A 6,753-nucleotide genomic window follows, 5' to 3' on the forward strand; every position below is an offset into this window, starting at 1 on the left:
GTTTAGATTACCATTGATGAAACGAGGGTCAATAATTGTTGTACCTAGTGTATCATCTCAGACACAAACATGCTAATGTTCCACCTACATAAGCCATCACGTGTTTTCATTGGACCAATAACAAATGCATTTTGCATTCACCTGATGTTTGTTTGACCAAGAACATTCATCACTAAACAGAACATTAGAGAAGTATTTCTAGTTGGTGAGGATTTGCTGCTGCACCCACTGACAACTGTAAAATATTTTGCAAATCATTCATGTGGAACATCTGGTGTAAGTGTATGTGAAAAGGATGGAATAGTGATGTTAGAACACTACATATACTTCTTTTACAAAGGTCAATTTACTGTTCAAACTGTAATGTTTTCAAGTGCGGATTCACAGCAACAGAAGTGACAACAGTAACTTCAGAAGCTTTGTCTATGCGAGTTTTACAACGATTTTGTTAACTTACATTTCCGCAAGTGTCACAACAAGATTAGGAAACATTCATTGGGAAGGTAGGGTATTGTCAGAATATCACTCTCTGTATAGATCCTCAGTCTGAGAAACATTACGCCTACTTTCAACCACAGTTAAAATAAGAAATGATGATGTTTTTAATCAACAACTACCTTTATTGTGCACAACATAACATTTAAAAGTACTACATGTACATGTATTGTATAAAGAAAATATTTTTGCGGTTCCTGAGCTGATAACACATATCCTCCATAGATAAATAGTACTTCTATCTCCTCTTCAATGGTGTACGTTGGAGTCACACAAGCCTTCAGCAGAAGATGGCTAACTGTATGAAGTGCAGATTTTCCTTGTGTTTCTATTGTTTGTCTACTCCAGCAAGTTTATGTTACCCCAGGCACTTTGCATTGTGAGCTAGTACAGGAGAGTAAATTTCGAGTTACACTTTTAACAACATGTTTACATGAATGGTACACTGTGGTTTGAAAAGTTCTTGGAACAGAATAGAAAAAAAGTACTTACATCACTGAAACATTTTTTTATTTTTCAATGTAGTCTCCTTGTAGTTTAATGCACTTGGTCCAATGGTGTTCCAGTGCCGTCATCCTGTCTGCAAAATGAGTTACCTCCAGGCCTGCAAAATAGTTGTCAACTCTGGCTATCAGTTCTTCATTTGCAGTGAATCTTCGTCCACCAAGAAAAATTTTCAGTTTTGGGAAGAGATGGAAGTCTGATGGAGACATATCAGGTGAATAAGGCAGGTGTCGCAACAATTAATACCTTAGTTCATGTATTCAATCTGTATATTGAGGAAGCAGTAAAGGAAACAAAAGAAAAATTTGGAGTAGGTATTAAAATTCATGGAGAAGAAGTAAAAACTTTGAGGTTCGCCGATGACATTGTAATTCTGTCAGAGACAGCAAAGGACTTGGAAGAGCAGTTGAACGGAATGGACAGTGTCTTGAAAGGAGGATATAAGATGAACATCAACAAAAGCAAAACGAGGATATGGAATGTAGTCAAATTAAATCGGGTGATGCTGAGGGGATTAGATTAGGAAATGAGACACTTAAAGTAGTGAAGGAGTTTTGCTATTTAGGGAGTAAAATAACTGATGATGGCCGAAGTAGAGAGGATATAAAATGTAGACTGGCAATGGCAAGGAAATCGTTTCTGAAGAAGAGAAATTTGTTAACATAGAGTATAGATTTAAGTGTCAGGAAGTCGTTTCTGAAAGTATTTGTATGGAGTGTAGCCATGTATGGAAGTGAAACATGGACGATAACCAGTTTGGACAAGAAGAGAATAGAAGCTTTCGAAATGTGGTGCTACAGAAGAATGCTGAAGATAAGGTGGGTAGATCACGTAACTAATGAGGAGGTATTGAATAGGATTGGGGAGAAGAGAAGTTTGTGGCACAACTTGACCAGAAAAAGGGATCAGTTGGTAGGACATGTTTTGAGGCATCAAGGGCTCACAAATTTAGCATTGGAGGGCAGCGTGGAGGGTAAAAATCGTAGAGGGAGACCAAGAGATCAATACACTAAGCAGATTCAGAAGGATGTAGGTTGCAGTAGGTACTGGGAGATGAAGAATCTTGCACAGGATAGAGTAGCATGGAGAGCTGCATCAAACCAGTCTCAGGACTGAAGACCACAACAACAACAACAGTTCATGTAATTTTGCCATAGTGACAGCACCCAACTTGCAGGTAATTTTTTCATTTCTAATTCTTCAGTTGAAATGTGATATACCTTTTCAGATGACATCTGGCAAGCATGAGCAATTTCATGCACTTTCAATCGGTGATTCTCCATGACCATTTTGTGTATTTATGCGATGATTTCTGGAGTAGTGACACGTGTTGGCCAACGACTGCGCAGTTCATCATCTAAGCTCTCCCGAGCAAATTTAAATTCATTTCTCCACTTGGCAACAGTTGAATATGAAGGAGCAGAGTTACATAGTGTATTCTGGAAATCAGCATGAATGTCCTTTGTTTTCATACCTTTCTTTAGGAAGTACCTAATCACTGCTCAGATCTCGATTTTTTTTTTTTTTTTTTTTTTTTTTTTTTCTTTTTTTTTTTTTTGCCCCCTCTTTGCAAATCACTATGCAGGAACAACAGAGCCACGTCAATGCCACAGCTCTCTTCCAAGAGCACTGGCATGGCACATGTATACAGGCAACAGTCCAATGAATATCATGTGAACAACTCGTTGTGCTAGCGCTGACCTCTTGTGGTGATTCTGAGAACTTTTCAAACTATCCTCATACAGTTTTGAACTGGTCATGAGGAGATAGTCGATTATCGAATAAAAAATATAGAGTGCTGTTCAAAAAAGATGTGCTATTGTTGGTATCTTTGTATTATCTTTGTAACAAACAGTTACAAGAAAGGCTGTCATACTGGTTAATGTTCCCGTGGTACCTAAATGACATTTGCTTGACACACTTAAGAGTTTGCTTGACACACTTAAGAGTTTGCTTCTCAACAGACAATTACATGTATTTGGAGAGGTCAAAATAAAGAAGACACCTTGTACATTTTAATATTTTGTTTTGTCCTAGAACAAGATGTCGGATTCATTCAAGGTAAGTAATTTTTTTTTCCGTATGTTAAATGGTAAACTTTTTTTTACTGTGATAGGTAAATCAATAGCATAGTACTCCATCACATGGGTTCTGACAAAATTTATTGTAGTCTAAGTTTCAAAAAGATTCTATGCAAAATGACAGAGACAGAGAGAGAGAGAGAGAGAGAGAGAGAGAGAGAACTCAAATTTCTTACCTGTAATATGTAAACTGTTCAATAGTTTTGGCAAAAGTAGATAGGAAACAGGTGAAGGAAAAGTTCTCCAGTTTCCATCTCTAATCTTCAGAGGATGGATGGATTATGAAGCTTTAAGAGACCTAATTATTAGGGTTATTGGTCCCTCCATACTGCGCATGAAAGATTCTTGGAAGAAATACATTCAATTTCAAACCACAAAGAGGGTAAAAGAAAACTGACACAGGACAGCAATAGGCAGTATTAAGAATAAATTATTAAAAATGGTCAGGGGTTAAAAGGTAATAGGGTGCGGTAGACATCAGTTGGGTACGATTGGAAGCCCACCCCCGCCTGTCATGTGGTGGACTGTGCACTCCCACCACACCATGCTCTCCCAACAACAGTACCAGATCAACAGAATTGACCAGTCAGCTATCTAACAGGCAAAGCTTTGAAAGATTTTTAAGAAGAAATTATGACTCAGGATAACATCAAAACACAGTTGAGATGTTGGGGATCTAACCAGTATTCCATCTGGGGGCAACCAGAGTTCACCAATGTTAAGGTGACGGTAGATGAACCTTCTCTCCCCATATGGCAGCCAGGGGACCTTAACAATGAAGGTTTCAGATACAACTGCGTTAGATAAAATCTAAAACTTGGATTTGTTGTCTTGATATTATCAGCTAGGATTTCAGGGAGAGCCTCAGGCACCTGCAAAGCTCACCATATAACAATAGGGATGGGGGGGGGGGGGGGGGAGGAGGCTCCAACAAGATACAGTAGCACGACAAATGCAGTGGGCTGGGACAGCTTGTCTAGGGTCTACCCACAAATCAGACTGGTGTGACCAATATAGAGTTAGCAGAGGATTGTGGATTCATGTGAGTGGTTCAAGAGAAGACTGCCTCAAAGTTGTGGACTTTTTAATAGTTCATAATTTATGGATTGTTACCTTGACACTCCATTCACGGTTCCATCACACTAAGAGTTGGCAACATTATGTTATCCACATTTTGGATCTTGATACATTTATTTCCAGAGCACCCTTCCTGGTAGCTTCAGCAGACTGATGCATGTGTTCATTCCTTAAGATCCTATGCTCTTTCCATTACCATGAAGGCCTTGCAGTTGCTGGGAATAATAGTGGACTATAGCCCGTGGGTGTCTCATGGAGTCACTGCAAACAAGGAAAGACTTGTGTGATTGGATACTGACGTAGTAAAGGGCAAGCACAGTTGCCACCAGTTCCTCTGTAAAGAGCATCCACTAGGTAGGGATGTTGCTCACTGGTCCTTGCATGTGTTAAGATGTATCCTGCCTGGTCTTCAACACTTGAGTTAACCATATAAATGGTATCTGAATTGGGATACTCACCCAGTATTGAGAGGAAAAACTTGCACGAAAACTAAGTGGTGTATCACTTTGTTTGACCTAGGAGAAAGATACAAGCAAAATTGTGGACAAGGAAACACATGTGAATGCTCACACGTGTAAAATAGTGAGAGGATTGAGAGGAGTTAAGCAAAAGTTGGAACTGATGGATTGTAACTGGTCAATATCAGATTTCCCATTGACGTCATTTTCTGGAGCTCTTACTTAAGGCTCAGGAAACAGAAGGATAGATTCAGATGTTCTGGATGGCTATGGAGATGTTTGTCATAGTTGAGGAATAACTGGTAGAGGCTGATCCATAAGGGGAGGGGGTGGGGTAATAGGAGGGGGGGAATCCTTGCCCCTACAAGAAAGCTACCCAGAGGGCTCATTTAGAAGGCATCAATCACAAGCCTGATCCCACAATGGTAGAGCCAGTCTGGCTGTCACAGTGCCAATGACACTGCTGATTCATACACCAGTCTTTCATGATCTTAGTGTGATAAAATGAGAGCTCTGTACTGCACCCCAGACAGTGAAGGACATGAAGATTTAAGTGGTGTGTCTGCTTAATCTGTTATATATCAATCAAATTAACTTCTCATCAAATGTGAGCCATAAGAAGTGATGTGTCAACCACCTCAAGCATCTCATATAGGTAGGGTTCTAGGTGGTGATCCACTGTTCTACATTGACAAAAATGCACGATGCAAGTTGCTGTAAGTGCTGAACTGGAAGTAATGTGTGTGTGCCCAATATTTTGCTATCCTCATAAGGTCCTGTAGCTGCTCCTTAGCAACCCTCATGTTGGAACAACTATAGTAGATGCAGAAGTCATTAACATATGAGGCTAGTTGAGAAGTGGATCACATTCAGGACAGAGCCTTTTTGCACTCTGTTTTCCTGCCTGTGCAAGCACTCTAGGAAATACTGACTTCAGCTCTGAAGGACCACTGAGAAAGAAAACTGCACTCCACTCACGTAAGGTGGTGAGGATATGGTGCCACCATGTTTTGTCATAGGTTTTATGCATGTCAAAGCAGGGACTGATGAGATGCTGATGAAGGTATAAAAGCATCCTTATAGACTCTGGGTGGAGTTGGTAGACTGGCACACTCAAGATCCACACTGAGTTATACAAGAGGTCCTTCATCTCAAGGGCCCAGCACAGTCATCAGCTTGCCATGTGCTCACATAGTTTACAAAGGAAATTGGTGAGAAACTGATCTGTAGATATACACTTCTTTTAGGGATCTTCGCAATATTCAAAACTGAGATAATTATATTTCCCCCCACTGGGGAGTATTCCATTACTGTCTCCTCATTCATTCCTCAATGTTGCACAATTTCAGAATTAATATATTCCAGGTCAGAAAGGAACCTTGATGTGGGAAGATGGAATCTAGTCCCATTCAGTTATGGTTACCACTAATGGCATGTTAACTAATAAATTATTTGAAAAACATTCCATCTCTCTCTAAATAGTTGCCAGAAGGTTAAAGTGCTGGAACATTGCAGGCAAATTTGACAATCCAAATGGAACATTCTTGAGTTGGAACCGTCCTGTGTGTGTCACAAAGTATACTTTCAACTTTCCTCTTCAACATCAACATGAAAAAAATCAATACTTGAGGTACAGTGTGTAAAACTCACAGGATTACATCAGATTGGATTTACTTTCATTCCAATTGATCCGTAGTGAGGAGATCCTCCAAGATGTAGAACATGGCAGAAAAACAACAATACATGACAAATATTTACAACTCAAACAAATAAGCTAATGTACCATTCCACAGGTCCCAAGTGGAATGATCGTCATTTTTTAATGAACACTATATGAAAGGATCATTTACAAATATTAATGCACTGAATTTAAAATAAAAAAGTTGTTTTATTTATTTATAGGGTAATAAATGTGTAATAAAACTACTATAATACTTATTTACAATGAACACATTACTGCACAGACACACAGACAAATCAGTTGGTTCTACTGAAAAATTCATCAATGGAGTAGGAGGAGCTGGCCACCAATAAATCCTTTAGGCTTCTCTTAAACTGAATTTCATTGGTTGTGATTTCTAGTACTGATTCCATCAATTGAGCTGTTGGTTTGAAAAAGTGATATATTTTTAATGACA

At 39.1% G+C, this 6,753-nt stretch overlaps 1 long non-coding RNA gene across 1 annotated transcript; it reads right to left on the reverse strand.

Moving 5' to 3' along the window:
* Positions 1–723: 723 nt before the first annotated feature.
* On the reverse strand, positions 724–4,529 carry LOC124596447. Its single transcript, XR_006978300.1, has 3 exons — positions 4,194–4,529; positions 988–1,099; positions 724–879 (listed from the first exon to the last, which is right to left on the reverse strand). It is a non-coding gene; the product is annotated as an uncharacterized LOC124596447 (long non-coding RNA).
* Positions 4,530–6,753: the final 2,224 nt, after the last annotated feature.

The sequence above is a fragment of the Schistocerca americana genome, chromosome 2 (assembly GCF_021461395.2).
Source record: "Schistocerca americana isolate TAMUIC-IGC-003095 chromosome 2, iqSchAmer2.1, whole genome shotgun sequence".
Lineage (NCBI taxonomy): Eukaryota > Metazoa > Arthropoda > Insecta > Orthoptera > Acrididae > Schistocerca > Schistocerca americana.